General features: G+C 37.8%; 1 long non-coding RNA gene and 1 pseudogene across 3 annotated transcripts in view; both read right to left on the reverse strand.

Annotated features, from left to right (window-relative positions):
* The window catches only part of LOC108309860, a 70113-nt gene that overhangs the window by 31990 nt on the left and 13290 nt on the right, over positions 1–24833 (reverse strand). The gene's annotated exons all lie outside the window — the stretch shown is intronic.
* Positions 3944–4665, reverse strand: LOC108309855 (annotated as a pseudogene). The gene has a single exon (XR_001827526.2). The product of XR_001827526.2 is annotated as a histone H3.3A-like (transcript).

Raw genomic sequence — 24833 nt, forward strand, 5'->3', positions numbered from 1 at the left:
AAAAAAAAAACCTCTCAACAAACTAGGCATAGAAGAAATATACCTCAGCATAATAAAGGTCATATATGATAAACCCACAGCTAACACCTTACTAAATGGGGAAAAGTTGAAAGCCTTTCCTCTAAGAACTGGCACAAGACAAAGATGTCCTCTTTCACCATTCCTATCCAATATTATACCAGAAGTCCTCACCAGAGCAATCAGGCAAGAGAGAGAAATAAAAGGTATCAAAATTAGAAAACAGGAAGTCAAACTGTTCCTCTTTGCAGATAGCATGATCTTTTATTTAGAAAAATCTGAAGGCTCCACCAAAAAACTCTTAGACCTAATAATCAAATCAAATAAATTTGCAGGAAATAAAATAAATATATAAAAATCAGTAGCATTTTTATTTATCAATAATGATATAGCTAAAAAAAGAAATTTAGAAGGCAATCTCATTTGCAGTTGCTTAAAAATAACCAAGAATAAATTTAATGAAGGAGGTGAAAGACCTCCTCAAGGAAAACAACAAAACACTGATGAAAGAAATTGAAGACGGTGGGGTATGATTGTTCATTCATATAATCCCAACACTTGGGGAGTCAAGGGTGAGGTGGGAGGATCTCTTGAGTCCAAGAGTTCAAGACCAGCCTGGAAAACATAGCAAGAGCCTCTCTCTCGGAAAAAAAAAAAAATTACTGGGTGTGGTGACACATGTCTACATAGTTCTAGCTACTCGGGAGGCTAAGGCAGGGGAATTGCTTGCGTCTAGAAGTTTGAGGTTACAGTGAGCTATGATGACACCACTGCACTCCAGCCTGAGTGACACAGTGAGAACCTGTCTCTAAAGAAAAGAAAAGAAATCAAAGAGGACACAAACATATGGAAAGACAACCCATGCTCTTGAATTGGAAGAACTAATATTGTTAAAATGACCCTACTACTGAAAGCAGTCTACAGATTCAACACAATTCCGATCAAAATACCAAAGTCATTTTTCACAGAAATAGAAAAAACAATCCTAAAATTTGTATGAAACCAAAAAAAGACCCCCAATAGCCAATGCAATTATGAACAAAAAGAACAAAGCCGGAGGTGTTACACTAACTGACTTCAAGATATGTTGCAAGGCTACAGTAACCAAATTAGCATGGTGTTGGTATTAAAAACAGACACATAGACCAATGGAACAGCATAGAGAACCCAGAAACAAATCCAGGTATTTACAACCAACTATTTTCAACAAAGGTTCCAAGAATATACCCTAGAGAAAGGACATTCTCTCAATAAATAGTTCTGGGAAAACTGAATACCCATATGCAGAAGAACGAACTAGACCTCTATCTCTCACCATATACAAAAATTAACCCAAAATGGATTAAAGACATAAACATAAGTCCTGAAAATATAAAACTACTAGAAGAAAACAGGAGAAACACTTCAGGACATTGGTCTATACAAAGATTTTACAGCTAAGATCTCAAAAGCACAGGAAACAAAACCAAAAGTATACAGATAGAACTATAATACATTAAAATGCTTCTGAGCAGCAAAAGAAATAATCATCAGAGTGATAAGACAACCTGTTGAGTGGGAGAAAATATTTGTAAACTATTCATCTGACAAGGGACTAATAACCAAAAAAGACAACAAACTAAAACAACTCAAAAGCAAGAAAGAATGTAATCCCATAAAAAAGTGGGCAAAGTACATGAAAAGATATCTCTCAAAAGAAGACATACAAATGACCAACAGGTATATAAAAAGGTTCAATATTACTAATCTAATCTTACCCTAGTTCGAATGGCCATTATTATTAAAAAGAAAAAATAACAGATGCTGATGAAGATGTAGAGAAAAAAGATTTTTATACACTGTTTGTGGGAATGTAAGTTAGTACAGCCACTATGGAATACAGTATAGGAATTTCTTAAAAAGTTAAAAATAGAACTACTATCCAATTCAGCAATCCCTTTACTGGGTATTTATCTAAATGAAAGGAAATCAGTATATCAAAGAGATATTTGCACCGTCATATTTACTGCAGCATAATTCACAATAGCAAAGATATGGAATCCACCTAAGTGTCTAACAACAGATGAATGAATAAAGAAAATATGGTATATATACACAATGGAATACTATTTGACTATAAAAAAAATGAAATCCTATAATTTGCAGCAACATGGACAGAACTAGGGATCACTATGTTAAATGAAATAAGCCAGGCACAGTAAGACAAATATTGCATGTTCTCACTCATTCATATGTTGGAGTTAAAAAACTTGATCTTATAAAGAGTAGAATGATAACTACTAGAAGCTGGGAAGGGTGTATGGGGAGGGCATGAGGAGAGGCTAGTTAAGCGTAGAAACAGTTAGAATGAATAAATTCTGTTTGATATCAGAGTAGGATGATTACAGTTAATAATGTATCACATGTTTCAAAATAGCTAGAAAAGAGAATTTGAAATGTCCCAACATACAGAAATGACAACTATTTGAGGTGATGGATACTCTAAATGCCCTGACTTGATTGTTATACATTCTGTGCATATAAGAAAATGTAACATGTACCCCATAAAAGTACATAAATATTATGTATCAATAAAAAATATTCCAATTAGTTGGCTACATTTAAAACTTGGGAGAAATTCTGTGTATTTGGACTCTCTGGAATCATCGAGATGTTCTCACAACACTGGGGCCTCAGTCTTACGAGGTGGCATTTGGCTGGAACTGTGTAACTGCTATTCTCTCTAGAATGGCATGTTCTCCAATTTACTAGAATCACATCTCATGAGCCTAACAATGATTGTTTTCAGTTTCCATTTTCATTATAGTTGTGCTGTTATTTTTCTGTAGTTAAGAAATGTTTTGTGACTCCACATCTCTAGCAAAAGTGGAAAATGACATACAGACTGCAAAGACAATATAATTCAAGAAAAGTAAGAGACAGCAAAGTTGTTTTCAAAGAAGCAAAATAAATATACAAAACTCAGTAGTGTTTCTATTTATCAATAATGCAATAGCTGATAGAGAAATCAAGAAGGCAATCCTCATTTACAATAGCTTAAAAAAATACCTAACAATAAATTTAACCAAACAGGTGAAAGACTCTACAAAAAAAACAATTGGAGACAACTCTTTCATGTTTACTACACAAAGTATGCCTTTGTCAAAAGAATGCAACTGAAGTCATCATACTGAAAAAACTACAGAAAGATAATGCATCATGAGAATGTAATGAACTGAGAGAAACAACAGAAATTTCAATGGTGTTCTTTTGTGAAAGCAAATCAAATAAGTAATGCTACCATGAAAAGTAATGATTAGTTTTTAAAATGCAATGGAGCTTATAAAAATGTTTAAAATTTATGTTTTGATTATCTTATTTTTAGAAAGAATTGTTCCTTTGGCAAGAAATAATCTACCACACTTTTTAAACCAGACTCAATTTTTAGAATATTATTATTATGGGAATTCCCCATTGCAGAGTTGAAGACCGAATTCCAAACAAAGTTCTCTAACTTCAAACTTTTAAAAAAAATAAACAAATGTTTTTCACTTTGTTTCTCGCTATTAATACTGATAGAATGAATGCAAATTTATCAAATAAATCAAGTAGCATTAAAATATGATACTGATAGCAAAATAGGATGATGTTAGAAAATTAGATTTCCTCAATGTCTTGAAAGTAGTTACTCTAAACACAAAAGCAAACTATGTTTGGAAGTACCTATATTGAAAACATCTGTTCTCCATTATGAACTAAAATAAAACAAAATATTGTTCTCATTTAAGGGATTCAAGGCCAAATTCTGTACTGTCTATTTTAAAGAGAAATACAAAGTCTAATACATGTTACATAGAAAAAAGGATGTTAGTTTTCTTTCCTTTTTTTTTTTTTGCCGTCAATAAGAAATTTACTTGTTTTAAAAAAAATCCAAATGTTGGCATTGTCCAGAAAAATTTAACAGGTTTATTTATAATTATTATAAAGTTGAACTGCTGAAACTTGTTCACTGAAACATTTTAACTTGCATTAATGCTTTACGTCTCCGCATTTATATTAAAAATTCACACACAAATGAAAATGGAAAAACTGCCAATACCTGATTTCTGTCCCCTATTTTTCCACTCGCAATCATATACTTAGGTACCTTTTGACCCCATGGAAAAAAATTATCTAACATTCAGAACTAACAGTAACAGGAAGAAGAGAATTTTTTTTTTTTTTTTGAGAATGAAATGTTTCCCATCATAGTGGATCCTTAAGCACGCTCTCCACGTATGCGGCGTGCTAGCTGGATGTCTTTTGGCGTAATTGTTACACGTTTGGCATGGATAGCACAAAGGTTGGTGTCTTCAAAAGGCCAACCAGATAGGCCTCACTTGCCTCCTGGAAAGCACCGATAGCTGCGCTCTGGAAGTGCAGATCTGTTTTAAAGTCCTGAGCAATTTCTTGCACCAGACGCTGGAAGGGAAGTTTGCGAATCAGAAGTTCAGTGGACTTCTAATAACGTCTAATTTCACGGAGTGCCACAGCACCGGGCCTGTAACAATGAGGTTTCTTCACCCCTCCAGTAGAGGGCGCACTCTTGCGAGCGGCTTTTGTAGCCAGTTACTTCCTGGGTGCTTTACCACCGGTAGATTTGCGAGCAGTCTGCTTTGTACAAGCCATGGTATAGAGATCTCCTTACTTACCCCCCTTCTTCTGCTGGAGCTCCGCGAGCGAGAGGCGGCGCTGGCGTTGCAGAGCGACGGCGGCTGCGAACACAATTGCAGGATGTTAGTTTTCTAATTATAAATCAGGAGAATTAGAGTTTGACAATTTTCAGTTAATCTTTTTATTTTGAATTTAACATATAATCCAAAATATCATATCTGCTTACATTACACCATTCACTTCTAATTTAGTTTTAATTTAGTAAAAATGAAGACTTTGATTCTATTTCTAGAAGTTAAATGTTCTTGTACTTGGGCTGCTGCACACACTTACATTATCTACTTTGACCCTCAAAGCTGTTGAACTGTGAACACCTGCAACAAGAAAAGTGTTCAAGGATCTTTATGCTTCTTCATGATCCAGGCCAGATTATCAAGATGGGAGAATACATGGGAACTATGAGCAGACACTCAGAAAGAGAGACGTCTTTTGCTGAAGAGAGGAGGGCAGAATGGGCCACCAGGATACTCAGATGATGAAGAAGGTGGTGGCCCACTGTTGATTTTAGAGAGTAGGATGCAAGCTCAGCATGAAGCTGTTGGATGTGATGGAGAGGGCAGAACAGTCTCAACAGTTTTGGTTTGATTGCTTGTTGGTAGCTCATGGCTGAGCAAGCTCAGCACAAGCCCCCTTACTGAGGATTCTTCCACACTTAACTCCACAGCAGCCCCTCTCCCGGACCCCTACTTCTGCAGGGGGCAGTATCTAGTTCTGGCAGAGAGGTAGAAATGTTTCTTGTGTTCTGTATGGCTAATTACACATCAGTGTTTACAAGGGAAAAGTCCCTACTTCTAACCCCTGCAGCACTTGGCCTGTGCTCTGAAACATACCCTTTTTATCTTAGCATGAAGAGCTGGCACTGGCATTTATTAATCATAAAGTTATTTGTTCCATTTTAAAACCAACTATGGTGCTCAACTCCATAACCTCCTGTGGCAGTGGGTTTCACAAGTTGGCTAAATGTGGCACAAAGTAATAGTTTCTTCAACTTGCTCTAAATTTATCAGCCATCAATTCCACCAGATGACATTTTGTTCTTCAGTGACATTTTGGAACATTCACTTTTTTGGTTGAAAGCACAAACAAAACCCTCCCTCGTGCTCTCAGGCACTAAATAATCACCACTTGTCATTTCCCCTTTAACTATGTTAATCTGGTTTGATTGATTGAGAGAAAAATCTTAAATTCTTTTTTCTAACTAGCCATTATTGTATTCAAATTTTACTCTTTTCTACTACTTTCTTGGGAGTCATTTCAAATGCCTATTTATTATTTGGTATATTTATAAAGTGGCCTATTTTGTAGGATTAGGATTAATTCATGTGAACAGTGCACGCCTCAAAAAGTATCAAGTGTCTTCTAATGACAATGACTCACAATAAATTGTCTGTGGCCATCACTTCATCCAGGGAGTAGGTGACAGAATGAATAACATGATTTTAGAGCAACTGAATTGGTTCTGTGCCTGCCACCTCCCTCTGCTGCCAATTCTCCCACTCACACTGATTTATGAAATTTTTCTACTGGGGTTCAGTTACTTCGATCCCTATTTCAAGTAAAACTCCTCAAAGAGAAGTGTTATTTAAGCTACTGTCAGCCATTTTCTCCAGGGCACAAATTATGATGATGTATGACATCTCCTTTTCTTTAAACCAGTCGTTTTCAAATCTTGTCCTGTAAAACCCTAGAGGTCTAGAGTATCATAGGAATCATAGCAGATTAAGAAGAACCAGATGGGCTAGGTTACAATCAGAGCAACTCTGCTGCTACTATCACAGGATTCTTCAGTGTAACTTTACCAGCAAGAAACCTCTGTGGCCAGTGGCACCTTTGCCCGAGTTTTGCTTGGGCCTGCTGGGCTTGTTCTGCCCACCTGTCCTGGCAGGCTGAGCTAGGCTCGTGCTACTGGCCTGGGTCCCACACCTGCCAAGGGAGAGTGAGGCACAGAGCAGCAAGGGGTTTGTGAGCGAGCAAGCATGGGGTCCAGCCACTGCTCACAGCCAGCATGCTAGCTGCTATGGAGGGACAGACAGCTCCAGGTGCTGGCACAGGCACCGGCTCAGGCACCAGCTCTGTGCAAGACTGTGACTGGATCAGATGCACTGTAAGCAGCTTCTGTTGTGGGCACCCACGTCTGGATGAGGGAAATGAGTTGGTATTAGGAAGCTTGGAGATACCAGGAACTGCAGAACCCCAAAAAGGGTGTCACAGCCCTGGCTTGGGGGGTCCCCCTAGGTCTGAGCTCCCTGAAGGGCAGTAGCTCTTCTCTCCTTCTCGTTGCCTGCAACATGGTGAATAGGGAATGTGTTTCAGCCCTGTTTGTGTTACAGATCTTTTAGTCCCACCATTTGTCAGGGAACATTTTGGAACATTCCAGGTCCCAAGTTCTTGGCCAACCTCCAGGAAGAATTGAGTACCCAGACAACTGGAGGGTGAGCACAGCAGAAAGGAGCTTCATTGAGTGATGGAATAGCTAACTCGATGAAACATTATGCAGCCATTAAAAATTATAAAGATTATGTGATAATTTTTATGATATATCAGCAAGTAAAAAGAATTACAAAATGGCATTAGGCTATGATTAATTCAACATTCATAAATGAAAAGTTTTACAGTTAATTAAGAGAATTATTACTAATATATTCCTTTTAATTTTTTCTTAACTTTTGTCATTTTACCTAAATAATAAAAAGTGATGTTTATTTAGCATTAAATGAAATTTAAATAAAATAAATATTTGAAATGTATTATGCTACAAAAGATAGAAAAGTGACTCAGTCTTAAATACTTGTAGTAGAAATTATATGGGATATTTGAAAATAATCTAATTGCCTAATATCATTTCCATTGTAAAACTAAAGGTACTTAAATGATACCTATGTATCAGTTACAAAAAATAGAAATCAACTTACAAAAATCTTACTTATAAAACCATACACATTCTTTTAGGGATAGAAGGAGCCTGGGACTTGTATTATGTAGTTATATTATGAAATGCACATTTTACAGTGCAATGGAAAGGAAAAATAAATTGTGAGATGAAGTGGAAAAAGGTTTTACAGATGATATCAGCAAAAAGACGACAGGATAATAAAATAGAATATCTCAGGAAGGTTCTCAGATGCAAAAATCTTCCAAGAAGACATTTCCCACAGAAGTGGCAGAAATGAATGTCAGAGTGCTAAAAAGCCTCAGCATAATTACATGTAGAATGAGAATAATATCAAATAGCATTGCCTCTAATTTATAAGAGATGTAAAACAGTGGAGAAAATATGTGTAAAGACTTTTAAATAGAAAATAATTTGAAATTAGAAAAAGAAAACTGAGAACAAAGGTAGTGACAACTTCACAACCAGAAAATTCTTCACTTGTGTAACACCAATATTCCTACTATAGTTGGTATCTTCCCCAGATACAAGAAAATTTCTAAACTCTATAGCCTCAGAAGGAATCTTGGACAACAGATAATACAATTTTATTTTCTAGTTGGGCATGCTAAAGTTTATGGAAAAGACACACCCAAGAAACATAGCAAGGAAAGACAGAGCCTGTCCCTGGGTCTCCCTGGCTCTGTGGTGCCCCACCCTGTATGTGGATTGCCTCATGTTTTTATGTCTATAGTGGCACCAAAGGCCTAGGCTGCAACACTGCCTATGCGCCAATATGTCCTTCATCTAATGCCTTTGCAGGTACTCTTTGTCCATTTGCCTCCAAGGATATAATTAACTTCATTCTTTCACTATTAAAGTCTCTCTGTTCCATGGACAGTCCATGCCAATATTGCTTAAATCTTATTATATAGTACTGTAGAGTCACTTAAGACATGGGATTCCTCCCTGGTGTGTTCAGTACATTCCAGAACTGAGATATAACACATGAAATAAGCAACAATGCAAGAAGATAAACTATCCAGGGCTCAATCAGAAGTCAATATATCACTCTAGATAGGCAGAGGAAGAAATCTGTGGGCACAGGATTTGTTTGGAAGCCTTCATTAAGGCGCCAGCACAGGGAAAAATAAAACAATGTTTGTCAAAGCAGGATCTGAGGATCATCTACAACTGAACCACTGGGCAAATTGATTTCAACATGCAAAACCAGGAGTCAGTATTTTAAACAAGGTCTAGGCGATTGTTGTGCTTGGGAAAGTTTGAGAGCCACTTTCAAGCAGTTGGGAGTTTGTGCATGAACTGCTGCAGGAAGCAGCATGATGTGTTCTGGAACTGTTTGTGGAGGCAGAGCCTTCAAATCACACAGTGGGAGAACTAATGTAAAAAGATGACTCAGCAGGAAGCTACGAAGCAGAATAAACTTTAACTCTATGAACTGAAGAAAATAATGACATTTAACCTTGAGCCACTACTGATATGAAATCCAGTGTGCACAAAAGAAAAGAATCCAGGCTGAATTCTGTGAAATTATGAGTTCAGATGACACATTTTAATGGCGTTTCTTAGACTTAAATAGGGTATTTTTAAAAACTTCTTCAGGCACAACTCTTAGTTTAAATGATTTACTGTTAGAGAAAAACGACCAAATGAGTTAGTAAATAGACCTAAGATTTCCCATTGTTTTTGCTTTACAAAGGACCTTTAAAAAATGTTTTTTCTTTTTCATCTTAGAGCTTTGCTTAATAAATTGTACCAATACATCTGGGCATCTAGTGGAAATGATTCTGTTATAGTATCATTGTAGTGGTTCATCTGAAAAATAATAAATATGTAAGTTTGAATGAGTTGCTTTGACAGTGAGGGTATTTGTGGGATCTCTTTTGGGTAAAACCCCTGGTCCGCTGCTCCATCCCAAACAGGCTTTTCTGTGCCCTCCAGGTCTCAGGCATGTGGCTGATTCCCTCCCTTCTCTCCAGTGGCTCTCATTCTCAAGACTGTATATGTAATTATGATACAACTTCCTTAGCTTTCTCCAGAATTGAAGAATCATACACCTTTTTTATTTTAGAATTTTGCACTAAATACTATATGAAGTGGGAGGTGAGGGGTAAAAACAATGAAGGACGAGATGCTGATGAAATAGGAGGAGTTCCCTTATCCCTCTTCACAGGGCATGTGACAAGGGTGTGGCTGGCTTCTTCTGCGCCCCACTGCCCAAACCCCTAGGGGGAACATGCAGAAAGACAGGTCGTGGGGAGTGTTTTGGGCTAATACCCCACAGCAGCATCTAGGGTTGATTGTTTCCAGCTCGCGAAGCCCCAGGTGGCGTGTGTTACAGTGTGTTCTTTCAGTTGTGCCGTCTGCAGGTGGCTTGTGTTAATCAGCTCAGTTAGATGCTCTGCCTTATCATAAGGTCAGAGGGCTTTCTGTATCCAGAGTTCCTGCCCTAGTGTACCAGAAAAATTGGATCACATGTGGGCTTGGAGGATGAGTGCAAGGTTTTATTGAATGGTGGAGGTAGCTCTCAGTGAGATGGATAGGGAGCCAGAAAGGGGATAGAATGTGAAGGTGGTCTTCCCCCGGAGTCAGGCCACCTAGCGGCCGGTCTCTCCTCTGATCACCCCTGACTGAATTTCACTTCATCCCCCTGTCAATGGCTTGCCAGTTTCTTCTGGTGTCTGTTGGTGTGTTCTTCTGCTCCTCTGCTCCTCTCGACATTCAGCTGGTTGTGTGTATGCCCACTACGGTCCTGGGTTTTTATGGGCACAGGATGTGAGGCGTGGCAAACCAAAAGGCAACTTTTTGGGTGTGAAAACAGAAATGCCTGTCCTTATGTGGGTCTGTGGGCATAGGCCCAAGGGTGGAGCCCTTCCTAGGGACCCCACCCTTCTCTACCAGCACTTCCGTACTCCTCTCCCATATCACTGACAGCTTTATGACCTCTGCAAAAGCTCTCACAATGACTACCTTGTCACATACTATGCTGTATGCAGGGATGCTTTCCTTTTCCAGACTTCGTCATGGACTCCATCTTTGCATTATTCTGATGAAGTCTCTGTATGATTATTTTCTGCATTTTAAACACTTTTGGACATAAGGCTAAAATCAAGGCTCCCTCTCTCCTTCTTCACAGGTACAATTCCCATCCCCATGAGGCTCTCTTTCCAGGTGGATATTCTGAAGATTCAGGGGTGGGACAATAGGTGGGAACTCACAGAGTATCCTGTTTCTCTATTTCTCTCTTGCAGCCTCCTTAAGTCTCATGTCATCCAGGTTTATCTAACAAAGTGTGAATTTGGTCACATTTCAACATTATGATCACTCATACTTTTTGGTACTGTGGAAATTTCTAGTACCTTGGGGCTCAAGAGAGACATTTTCATTCTGATCATGAAGGGATGACATTTTTCTCTCCAGGGATAATTTCAGTTCTCTTAAATTATGCCTTTCTGCTGTTGTAGTCTCATTTTCTTTACCAACCCTGCCTCCAAGTCTCATCTTGCTCCTGAAATGTTGACCCTGTAACAGTTTCACAGGTTTCCCTCCTTTATAATACAAATAGCTCCTAAAACTCTATTCAGGGACTTGAAGAAAGACAAATGGAATATATCTGCAATTCTCTTCACCTAGAGTTCTTACAACTCCCTCTTCAATTATCACCTCACTATGTGCATTTACCACTCTATTTGTACGCAATGAATACGGTTTTATTTCATACACCATAGATTTGGTTGTATGGCAGGAATATTAATGTTTCTGTTGTCATTCATTAACTGAAAACCCCATATCTATTTCCTTGGAGCACCTGGCTGGTGCTGCATAAAAGGGGAGCAGGCAGCAAATGCTCTTGGTATGAGAGGGGTTTGTGCTGCTGTACATATTGTGTTTTTCTAACACAGCTGCATGTGATTATTAAGTACTGTGTGAGGTTTGTATTTACTTCCCACTTGCCCTTAAATTCTTGAAGGAATTATAATATTACTAAATACAACCTATAAGAACAAAGAAGCCAAATGGTTCTCTAGAACAGAGGTAGAGAAGAAAGGAGCATAGAAACACACTTTCCTCATTGCAGGGTACGTCATTTTCCTGAATGATGGCAAATGTTACCAGAAATCTAGCCAGAAATCAGTTAGACAGGAAATCATATTAGTGATGGTAATAGCAATTTGAAGCACCAAAAGTTGAAATTTAGGGATAAATATCTAAACTCATGGTAACAGAAGTTAATTTAGAAATGTATAATTAATATAGATTCAAAATGATTAATAGTAATCTCTATGTATATTTGAGGAAACAACTTGAAATTTTAAAGTACTCTTATTTTAAGATCCATAAAATTTTGCAGTTTTACCAGAATATCAAATATTTGCATTGTTGGTTGCTGTCTTAATTGAGGAGACTGTTTCAAAAGTTTTAGACTTCTGTTCTAGTCAAAAATCTCTGGTAGAGACTTTTTTTCTTTACCAGTCCAGTTTTCTTTTTTCATGAAGAGATAAATAATTTTAAATATTCAAATAATTCCATTTTGTCTTTACATTTAATGAGGTTTAATAAAGTACTGTGTTGAAAATCACTTAATTTTTAAACTGTGATAGTATACACATAACATAAAATTTACCATCTCAACCATTTTTAAGTATATGGCTCATTAGTGTTAAGCATAGTTACATTGTTGAGCAACTAATCATCTCCAGAAATTTCTCATCTTGCAAAACCAAAACTCTAAAATCATTAAACAACCCCTCCCCATACCTCAGACTACCATTCTACTTTCTGTCTCTATGAATTTGTTTACTCTAGGTACCTCAGGTAAGTGAAATCATTAGTTCAAATAATTGCACTTTCATGAACTATAAACAATATATTGCATGATAAATCAAGTCTCATAACCATAGTCTAACTAAAATCATGTAAACCTATTTAGCGGAGCTATGTTGGTATATCAAATTTCTATAAAACAGGAATTTACCTGAATTTTACCTATTAACTTCTGAAATAAACACTTTTTAAAATAAAGCTTTAAAGAAACTTCAAGAAGCTCTGATGAGAAAAATAGAGAAGAGAAATAAAGAAAGATAGTTTTCATTGAGAAAATGGTAAGGTAGAACAATGCCCAGGGAAGAGGCGAAATTCTTTGGCACTAAAACACCCTCCATGGAATATTTGTCTCAAAAGTTGTTGCCTGGAAAAAAAAATGTTTCTGTGATCAGAAAAGTTCTGGAAAGTGCATAATATATCTTTTAAGGAAATTTAAATTATATATTAGTCTATTAAATGTTCTCAGAAGTTCTTAATAATTTTTTCTTTGTTTGACAGAGGTGTTTCCCAAACTTATTGGATCTTTTTATCCTTTTTATTCCCCCCTCATGAAACCTGAAAACACTGTGGAGAAAAATGAATGGCCTCTAAATCATGATATGGCTTCAGCTATATCTCAACCCTTGAAAGACCGTTTTCAGACTTGGAGTCTTAATTAGACACTCAAACCTCCCTTTTTCATTCCATATTTTCATATTTACTTTCGGATAGAGATTGCTGTATGCTACATAAACGCTGTCACCAAGACACTCCTTACTGTAAATGTCAAGTTGATTAAACTTTCATTTGAAAGAATAGTAAAGCAAGTCTGAACAATACACATTTCACTTAGCTTGGGCTTTGAAACTACTGCATAAATCCCAGGGGGCAGATCTATGATCCTCCAGGCTAAAATAATAACTGTTTAGCTATTATGTCTCCACTGTATGTGAGCTATAAGCCCATCTCACACGATGAGAGGAACAAATGTCTCGGCTGCAAACTGCTTTTAAAGTACTGGAATATGAGCAGCAAAGACAGGTAAATTAGAACATTTCTATGCACATGCCACATTAATATTGCATTGAAAAGCTGAGTCTGTGTGGACTGTATTTAGAGATACAAACAACGGTTCCTGAAAAGACTACATAAAGTACAAGATGAATTACTGTTACTACACAAAAGCCTCTGAGATTATGCATGCAATCAAAGTGGTAAAGACTTGGGTAATAACTAGGAAATGACTGATTTTCCACTGGAGACACTTTGTTAATTATTTCAAGGCTCTATAGGCAATTTTAACACCTTGTGAGGCTGTCATTATGATCCATTTACAATAACGGCAATTTCTCTCTGCATATTTGACAGTGCATAAATTAACTCGTTCCTTATGATATATGTTTTCCACAATTATGTCTGAATATTTGAATGCATGTCTTACCTCTTTTACTAAAGTTAAGCTCCTTGAAGGCAGCAGTGATATGCAAATCAGTTTGGTACGGCCTTCAGAACCAGGTCCAGTGTTTAGTACAATTTTAATACATTTTGGGGAATTAAATTGTGTAACTAGCCCTTTTCAGCATTTTTTAGTATCAATATATTTCATAGAAAGAACTATTTGCCCACTGACTATCACTGAAGAAGTTTCAATAGGCTAAATTCTTTTCTTATTTTAAAAAAGTGATGAAATCCACAAATTAAGGGCTCAATACATGTTTGGTATGCATTTTGATATGATTCCTTAAAGAAAATAAAACATTAAAATGTGGACTTATCCACTCCAAAGTAAAAAAAAAAAAAGACAAGAAAATGATTTTATTAATTAAATATTAGAACGTTGTTTGCATTACTAATCATCAGAGCTCTCATAAAGTCAAAGTGGTATTCTTTCTTACTATTCAGATGTTTTACTTTCCAGTCATCCTTCACTATCCAGTTACAGTCACTCTTCTGTGAGTACTCAGTCATAAACTCTGTCATGTTAAGAATTGCTGCTGTGGACAAGAGACTTCTCCTGTCTCTGCCGAGGACAGTGCCTGGCACGGGGCAAGCACTCCAGAATTGTTAGTTTAATGAATGACTGAAAAATAACACCTCGCATTTGTATAGCATGTTGAATGTTGGAACATTGTTTTCACATACATTATTTACATTTATCTAATTTGTTCATTTTCTCATTCATCAAATATTATTGGACTATAAAGCAATTGCCAGACAGGCAGTATTAATCACTCAAAGAAAATTAGTCATAGTTCTTGCAACTCAAACACAAAATCCACTGGGGGAAATATCACAGCCAAGAAAAATTAGAATTTTTGAGGAAAGTGTCAAAAATTTGTTATACATTAACAAATATTAGCAGTGATTATAAAATTATTATGTTTATTACAATAATCATAAAATTCTAAAAGTTATAAATTATAAATATTTTTGTAAAATTATTGTTGTCTGACCAAGTTCCCTAGAAGTTGAGTGACTTGCCTAGAGTCACATAACTAAAAGAGAGACAGCTGAGACTGGACCTTGAGCCTTTCTCTTGTTAGATAGTGTTTACTTTGTTGCTCCACGCTGACCAAGTATGAGGGCTGTTCTCTGTGCTTCAGTCAACTTCACATTGGAGGTGAGCTCAGATTTGAGAGAGTTTTGAGACACAAAGTGTCAGACAATTCACAGAGGGAATACCAACAATGTAAAGAAAAAATAAATAAAAAGGACTTGGCAAAAACTCTGTGGAGGTGGTTTCCCTAAATGCAGTGGAGCATGGAGGAAAAGAGTGAGAAAGAGTGAGAACATTAGGGTCAGAGGTCAAGGTTGGCCTGGAGGCTGACAGGGCTTCTGCATACTGGAGTAAATTATTCAAGTGTGTGTGTTTTGGGAGAAGGGAAAGGGTTGGGGAATAAAATTTTAAATTGTAGCAATAGCAGAGAAATACAATTTTGTCCCAGTTTCCCTTGGACAGTATTTATGGTTGTGAAGAGAAACCTTTCTGTAAGATATCTTTCCTACTTCCTGACCTCTAGTCAAACCCAACTCAAATCAGAATACGAGGAAGCTATTGAAGATATGAATCTGAAACTCCTGACAGAGGCTGTAAAAACTGATCTTGAGTATGCTCAACTGCCCATCAGTTATTTGTGGGTGTCTATATCAGAAAACCCTCCCTGTAAAGCAGAAAGCATTTATCTTCCACTCCTACAGCTGGTTTAATAAAATTGAAAATACTTTGTGACATGAAATATATGTGAACAATAAACATCAATCAAAATATTTAGCATTTTCAGCTTACTTTTCTTTCTCTCTACCCATTCCACAATGGAGAATGTCATAAACATGACAGCTTAAAAACTTTCTAATTTATATTATTTCTCAGGCCTTACCAATGTACAGAGCTGAACTGACATTTATGTTGTATAACTAAGTTTATGCTGAGTAAATTTGCTTTTGCTTGGTTTTGGAAGTGACCACAGTACTTAACACTGTAGTGCATGGTATTTTGTTTTGCATTAAATGAATATAAATTGTTTTCCTCATTACATATGTATTAAAATAAAAATTAAAAATACTCAAAATTCTTCACATGAATAGAATATATATAGGGCACTAGAAGTGTGGGTTCTTGTGCTGAATGTATTTAAACCGTATGTGTCCTGCTTTGCATAACCTAAAAACAAAACAAACAGAAATCAAAAACAAAATGAAACAAGGTAGTATAATATTTGAAGCTTAGATTGTATAAAGTCACAGTGAAAATCACTGAACTTCTGGGAAATCCTAATATCTTAAGCATATTTTAATGCTTATTTTCTAAGTGGCTTTTTTTTTTTGGTCTGTGGTTTGAACTGAGCTTGATTGAGAGTTGATTCGAATGTGACCCATTTATGAAAATTAGCCATACGCTGCTGCATGGATAGAATCTACTTAACTCAGAAGAAAATAAAGTTAAAATAGCATTGATTAAATATTAAAGTAAAAATGATTTTGCTTACTCAACACAAAATGAATTGGAAACCTGAAAATTTTCAGTGGATTATAAATATGATGAAAATGTTTAATTAACACACTTACTCTTATTAAATGAGTTTGGTTATGAAAATTTTTCTTTACCTTAGGCCACTAGGTCCTATCTACCAATGGTCCTATCTGCCCATTGATTGGACTGATTTTTCAATATTAAAAAGTCACTTTGTCCTCATGAACAAATGCTTACTGTGAAACAGCCTTTACAAAATTATGACATGGCTGGCTTCATCTTGCCTCTAGCCTCACAGGTTGGCTGTCTGCTTACGCCTAGGCATGGGCCAAGCTAACTTTGGGAGAAATGTAGTTTATAGTTTAAATAATAATAACCCTTCCCCCAAACTAAGCTATCCTTGTAAAACTAATGAAAGGCCACCAAGTTAGGAGGATGAGAGGGGCTTGAATTCTAAATAATTACCAGCCATTATTCTGGAGGTCATAAGATTTACCACTTTCCCAATCACTCGTGGAGATAACATTACTACTGTAAGCCCAAGACTGGTCTTTGAAATGTCTTTTCAGGTTTTTGCATTTCTGACAACTGATGGCTTCACCGGGACCTGCCACCCGGTACTGTGGCTCCCACCCAAGAACTGACTTAGCACAAGAGGACAATTTTGATTCCCTATGATTTCACCTCTGACCGTATCTACAGGTACAGTCACATTCTGAGGTACTAAGGGTTAGGATTTCAACATATGAATGGAGGGTTGGAGCACAACTCAGCACATAACACACTCAGTTATAAGCATTTTTCACAATCCCTCTTGCAGGCACAGGTGTGGGCTGCTGCAGAGGTGCCAGGACCACTGTGGTGGTCCTGGGCTCATAGTCCCCATTAGTGCAGCTTACTAATGTGCTGTGGCCCTACTAGTGGCCAATTACAGATCTACCACTTTAATCCTATAGTTAATTGCTGCTGAGCCTGCCCGACCTATGAACAGGGAATACTGTAAACTTCATCTGGCATCTTTTCCCACTGCAGATACTTGTAGTACCTAAAGGTCTGCCAAATTCTGTGGCCAAAGCAGCAGGGCTGTGTCTTGGGTTGGCTTGCTTTGGGTCCCTTTTGGAGCCAGTAGCCTTTCACGTTACTTGGTAATAGGGTCAAGACAGTATTCCTAAGTTCCAAATATGTTGCTCCCAGAACAGATGAAGCCTACCAAGAGCTGTGCATCTTTCTTGGTCATAGGAAGAAAAAGATGCAATAACTTTTTCTTTACTTTGGAGGAGATATTCTGCCATGGCCCAGATCACTACACTCCTAAAACTTCCCTGACAGGCTCCTAAAACTTTGTAGGGTTTATTTCCCAAGGCACAAGAAGAAGTGTCACTATCTTCCAAAAAGGAACCACTTCTGTAAGTCCAGTGGGTGCAGGGTAGTCTGGCATTGCGAGATCTCAAATGCATTTATTTACTCAGCCCCAGATCTCAGGGTGCCAGTCCTGTCCTATTAGGGTCTTGGCTTTGGCATGGGAGATTTGCTGAGGTTAAGGTTTCAACTTCCTCTGAATTTGCTAATCTAATTAATTCCTGGGTTTGGTCTTCCTCTAGATGTGCCCTCTAGATATAGAACATTAAGGTTTATTAGGGTTTATTAAGAAGGCCCCCTGGCTTTCATAATTTGTCTTGAATTGATGATTAATCACACTGATGCTGTCATGAACTCTCCTTAACAAATCAATAGCAGTTAGCAACAGCCACCCAATGCCACAGTCTTTTAGTTACAATCTCCTCATCTCTCAAGCACCAGCAATGTTGCTTCATCCAGTACATATTTTCTGTGAGCACCCATCCCAGTTTACCACTCGTGAAAGTTTTAACAACTGCACCTTTACAGCATGTCAGAGGTCTGTCTACCACAAGTGATGAGGTCCTGCTTGACTGCTAGTAGGTGAATAATCCATCTCTAAACTCATATTTTACAGTCTGCTTTCTAGGGCCACTGCTAGGACCAATTACCTTAGGTTTGGAAACAGACACTAAAAGAGTTGTGGTGCAGGCTCACTGAGAAATGCTCTTGGGAGAAACACATGTAGGGAAGTGAGGAAGGTACATTGGGCATAGAGAAAAGCTGGCCTGCAATGCAGTTTTTCCTGAGGCCTCAGCCAATCTTGCAGAAACCCTGGGAACTATGATGGGTGTCAAGTTCAAACATATAACACAGGGCCAAAGGCCAAAAGCTGATGCTGCCGCTGGTTAAAATTCAATGAGCCACTTGGATTTAGACACTTTATTACCTACATAGAGAGCAAAAAGAAGAATAAACCAAAGGTGCCAGTTCCCATGGCCCTTGTCCCACACATCACAAAGGATAGCACTGAAATGAAAGGGGCTAGATGACTGACACATGGGTTATGGGATACTCAGTTGCTGAGAAACCAATTCTAGATTGCAGCCAAGTGACTTTATCACCTGTAGACCTACTGTGGGGGGAATAGGATAGAAAGCCCCACATTTCATCAGGCAATAAGCAACCAACTCAAAACAGCCTCCCGAGAGAGGTAGGGAGGCAAGTGGGAGATGGCCTCATAGCAGCTCCTTACAAGCCTCCCATCCTCTCTTGTTATGAGAGAATCACAAGGCATCCTCCAAGACTCAGATAAGCTATGGTTCAAGCCTTTACTATATGGATACAGAAAAAGTCATCCATGCTATGGCACAGCCATTCTCCTGTAGATAGTCCTTCAGAGTTGTCTCAAATTGAAGGGGGAGGGTCAGGGTTTTGTCTCTCCACATCAGCCACCCTCTGCTTGGGGTTGTATCCTTGGGAGAAGCAATTCCATATCACAGCTTGAGCCATCAACAGCTCATATTCCCAGCAGCTGGGGCATGGCTGCCTAGGACATAAAGAGCAGATCTAGACAGAGATCCACAAGATCCTATCAATGTTATATTATTTTGAATCAATGCTATATCATTTTGGGTCAAAACGCACTTATGATTGTATTAAGATATATTCAGAGACAAAAAAGAGAAAACCTCATCTACATGGTTAAATGATGAGGACATTCATGAAAGTGAAAAAAAATGCCCAGGAGGGTAGCCTCATGATGAATGCGATGGTTCAACAAAGTCATTAAAGGCCAGGCTCTTTCCATTTTCTCATCCTGCTCTTATGAGATGTTAGCTCTCATTCTCAGATTTGTAACATCATGGTCACAAGCTAGTTGCTTCACCTCTATAAATCAAGTCCCTGCCTAACTGTGTTTAAAACAGAAAAGGAGGAAAGTAAAAGAGCTTTCTCTTCTTATGCATCTTTCTTGAGGGAAAGGAAAGTCTTTTCTAGAAGCCTCCAGCAGACTTCCCTTACGATATAGTCACCAAAACTGGGTCACATGACCATCCCTGAATAATCACTAAAGAAGGGAAGCACCTTGGACCAATCATGATTACTCTCCTAGAGCTTAGTGCATTGCCATTCACCTCAATCAAATTCTATTAGGAAAGGAGGAAGAGGAAAGTGTTTGACTATAGGGAATACTAACCACCAGTATCTACCACGTGTATTGCCAAAAATAAGTCATCAAAAGTGCTTAGTCTCTGAAGGTAATACAAATAATGACCCCTATTTTCCTGCCTCCTGCTCAAAAACTTTCAAGGCCTCTTGAAAGGACTCATATGTGCAACTGAAGGCATAGTGGAACCAATAAGATGTAGAAAAGAAAGATATGTCTGTAAGTTAAATAAAAGGAATAAAGCAAAAAATACCCAACTAAAACAACATGAAGAGTTCCCTTCTCTTCATGTACTCATGTACCTGTAGGTATATGTGCACACAAGTACGCAGTCATGTATACGTTCTAGAAGGACATAATTGCATTGTAGTTATCTCTATTGTTAAAAATAAAGATGCAGAGATTCACAAATGAAATTTCATTTGAAATGAGGGAAAATAACTCTGAAAGGAGCTCTAGTGATAAAGTCAGCAAACTGAAGTGTCACTGAATAGTGCGCCAGCTGGATATTGAACTCAACACTTGGACAAACACAATGTTGATAATAATTATGGAGATCCATGAACTTTAGTTGTCACCCTCTGAATATAAGAAACATAAGCGATGACACTACAAAAAGCACACACCAAACTTTAATTACAGTAATAACAGATAATACTAAATACAACACAAAAGCAATGAAAGCCTTATATGCTAAACTCCAAAAGAGTTAGTGAGGTCTGGATAAACTTCATTTTCTTTTCTGTTTCGAAATTTACCCTGATACTCATTGCCTTCAGAAAGCCCCACTGAATGAGCTTCTGAAAATAGCACTTATTTGAGAGACTTTACCATAAGCATAGGGTACAGTAAAGATGGAGTAGTGGATCCCCAAAGACCATCTCCAGGTTTGCTGATTGGCTGGAAGAATTCAAAGGACTCAGCGTACATTTGTATTCTTAGCTATAACTTACTACTAAGAAAAGATGTAAAGCAAAATCAGCAAAGGGAAAAGACATGTGAGTGAAATCTGGAGGAAGCCAGGCACAAGCTTCCAAGAGTCCTTTCCCAGTGCAGATGCACAGGACATGCTTAATTCTTCCAGCAAGAAGATATAACAACACATGGGAAATGTTGTCTATCAGAGAAGCTCATTAGAGACTCAATGCCCAATGTTTGTATTGGACACTGGTCATTTAGGCACCCTCTGCCTCGCACATAGCAATAATCCAGACTCCCAGAAAGAAAGCAGGTGTTCTGCATAAATGACATTGTTTGTACAAACAATTGAGCCTCATTAAAACACTCTTATCAGTTAGGAAGTAATGGACACACTCTCAAAATATAAGTTCCCAGATGCCAGCCAAGCGCCAACCTTGCAAGTAGGCCTTTCTAAGGAGAGCAGTCTTGGGCCTGCTGTGTTAACTGCACAGATAGAGAAGCAGAGGGTCTGATTCCTAGAGGCTGACTGGCTGGTTGACTCATTGCTGTTCCTCCTCTGAATTTACTACACTACAGAGCAATCACATATAAGGGACCTCAGCTGGATCCTTTAGAGCATGTCGTTTGCTTGCCATTTTGTCCCAATGTTTAGCATTTTATCTAGCACATATTTTGTTGAATCAATAACTAAATGCTGCTTTCCTTTCTTCTGCTGCCCCTTTGCCCTACACAAACAGTATGAGAGCTTTCCCAAGGAAACCATATTGACCCTCACAAAAAATTTAAATAGAGTATCAACCAAAGAAAACATATAGTGGGATTGTAAAGCTACAGGGCTGCTTTTCTGGCATGTCTGGTAAGCTGACTCTTGAGTCATTTCCTACAGAGAACCTCCCATCCCGGTCTGAGCGATGGCCCATTCCTGGAATTAGGCAAGGAGGAAGTGAAATGAGTGGCCCAAAATAGGAACCCTCATCTGGCTACTCCATTAAATTCTGGCTTAGATTCTAATGCTTGCCTGAAAAGTCTATCCCATTACTTGATAATTATACTTAACCCATTTTCCACTTGGAGCTAAGTAGAACATGAACAATGTGTCTTTTTAGGTGATGAAAAGAAAATATTTTCCTGTTTTAATACCTGGATTCTTTGAGAAAAAAATGAGTAAGAATTCAATTAATCCTGAAGTCACTAGCATTAAAAATATTTTTTTATTTTTGTTTTTAAAGTTTATTTCCATATTTTAAAGCGAATGTTTTCTGTTGCTCTGTCAAAAAGGTCTTTGACTGAAGCAGGCTCACTGAGTAACTCTTCCTTCCCTTTATTTCCTTGGGTATTCCAGGATTTCTCTTTGGGTGACCCCATAGTATGCCACAAGAGCTCCATGCATGACTTTGCCAAATGCTACCACTGGAATTTGACAGCAGGAAGTCGTCCCTAGAATGTATTAGTATAAAGAGCTTCCAATTATTCATGTCCCTGTTAGTTAAAACAGTAAATATTTCACTTGGCACCAATTTTATTTATTTGGTGAAGAACTTTCTGTGCTTCAGTAGCTCAGGCTTGCATTTATGTTTCTAATTTTCCACTTCTCTTTCCATTGACAACATTGTTAAAATAACAAAGGCTCCCCCTAAGGTTTGCTTTCTTATATTATTTTAAAATAAATGAGAAAGATTCTTTCGTTATTTCATAGTTTTCTTAAACCAGTATCCTTGAGAAGTAGCAAATGTGAGCAGGCAGTCATATAGAGCAGCAACAGTTTGTGCAGGGCTGAAAGAAAGGAGCTGCCCTGGAAAATAGAGAACTGGGTGATCTTTGTCGTTCAGCACACCATTACTGTTTATTCTCCCTTAGTACCTTTTGATGGCACTCTCCTCCTTTTCTCTCCCACCCTTTCCTAAAGAAAACAGCTGAACCACTCCCCACTCTGGATGTTGATCAAAACATGTTGCATACCCCCATTTGTTCTCACCCTGATGCTTTTTTCTGCCAACTGAATCAATTCTGACCTGATTTGAGTAATTTCATGTTTACTCCATCTCTTGACTATATGAAGAGCTCCTTAACTGGTCTTTCTTTCTATCCTCCAGGCCAGTTCTAGTAATATTGCTACCTACACAATATTAGTATTTACTGACTTCCCATTGCCCTCAGAATAGGCCCAAGCACCTTAGTCTGGCATTCCCAGCTGTGAACAGTTGAGTGCCATGCCCTGTTTCACTTATTTATGTTTGTATTACTTCAATTTCACACAGCTGATAAATACATACCCAAAAGTAGGAACAAAAGAGATTTAATTGGACTTACATTTCCACATGGCTGAGGAGGCCTCAGAACCACGGAGGAAGGTGAAAGGCACTTCTTACATGGTGGTGGCAAGAGAAATATGAGGAAGAAGCAAAAAGGGAAACCCCTTGTAAATCTATCAGATCTCGTGAGACTTATTCACTATCATGAGACTAGCACGGGAAATATCAGCTGCCATGATTCAATTAGCTCCCCCTGTGTCCCTCCCACAACATGGGGGAATTCTGGGAGATACAATTCAAAATGACATTTGGGTGGGACATAGCCAAACCATATCAATGTTTTATTCATTTGTTTATTTATTTATCATCTCGACCTTGATTGGTTAATTTATTGGCATATTCATTTATTCAACATTTCTTGGATCATTTATTTTGTTTACTAAACCCAGTAGATTTAAGAAAGAAAGAAAAAAAGAAAGAGAGAGGAGGGGAGGGAAGGGGAGGGGAGGGGAGGGGAGGAGAGGCATCGTTCTTGCTGCCAAAAGATATGTAGTCAAGTTGGGGAGACAGAGTGGAGTTTAGTAAGTTTAGTAAGTGCTATGATGAGATGTGTACAAAATACTATGCATTGAAGAATTAGCATATAACTCAATTCCCTTTGTCTTTGTAAGTTATCAAAAGACAAAACTTTTCTGTTTTATACCTGGACTTCTTGAGGAAATTGGGCATGAATTCAGCTACCACTAAAGTCGCTTGCATTTTAAAAAATTGTTTTAAGGTTGATTTTCTTGTTTTAAGCAGAACTCCATGCTTGCTATTGTTCTATCACAAACTTATCTGGCACCTACAGTAATCCAAACAATGGGCAAACACATAAAAGATCAGATCAAAAAAGGAGAATCACAGCAAGTTTCTCAGAGATGATATTGCTTCAACAATTGGCCAGATCATTAAGGACAACCTGAGCACCCAAGCCCTCTGCTAGCTGCCACCAAAATGCTCTGGCAGAATGCATGGCATGCCTTCTGCTCACTCCATTTCCTCATGTGGAATCCTTTCTCATTTAACCCCCTTCTCCCCATTCTTTGTCACCTAACCTAAATGTACATCTTCACCTGCTGTGAGATTTTTCCAGGATTCCTGCTCTCACCTTTCCGAAGCCCTAAAGCACATTGTGCTTTTCTCATGCAGCAACTTTTCAGTTATTTTAAATGAATATTTAAGGTAATGAAAAATAATTTAAAGTACATAGACGTATATATAATGAAGAGTGAAAGGCCATCTTCACCCCAACACTGTTCCTACTTCTGACTCCAGAAGCAAGTCCTGTCAACAATTTCGTGTGTGTTCACCCAGAGCTTTCTTTGGACATTTACACACACACATGCACATGTACACACATGTAATAGAAGTTACTTTTTAAAATAAGTGAAACCATTCTCTACATTGTTTTGGAATTATCTACAAAGATTATACTTGGACAAAAGTTCATGTCAGTACATAAAAATGTAATTTGTTGTTTTCAATGTAATATTTAGATGGGCATTTGTTTTCTGACATCTATTGTTAAAAACAAACCTGCTATGCACATTTAAATATATCCTCATGGATGTGACCATTTCTATGGATAAATTTAGAGATGTAAAATTGCTAAATCAAAGAATATACATATTTTAAATGTTGGTAGATATTGCCAAATTGTCCTCCAAACAGGCTATGCCCATTTAGAGGCCCACAGAGTCCTCAGACCGTCAACTAGTGGCACTTTGCACATGTCTGACC

This window comes from Cebus imitator, unplaced genomic scaffold (assembly GCF_001604975.1).
Source record: "Cebus imitator isolate Cc_AM_T3 unplaced genomic scaffold, Cebus_imitator-1.0 Scaffold98, whole genome shotgun sequence".
NCBI classification, from domain to species: domain Eukaryota; kingdom Metazoa; phylum Chordata; class Mammalia; order Primates; family Cebidae; genus Cebus; species Cebus imitator.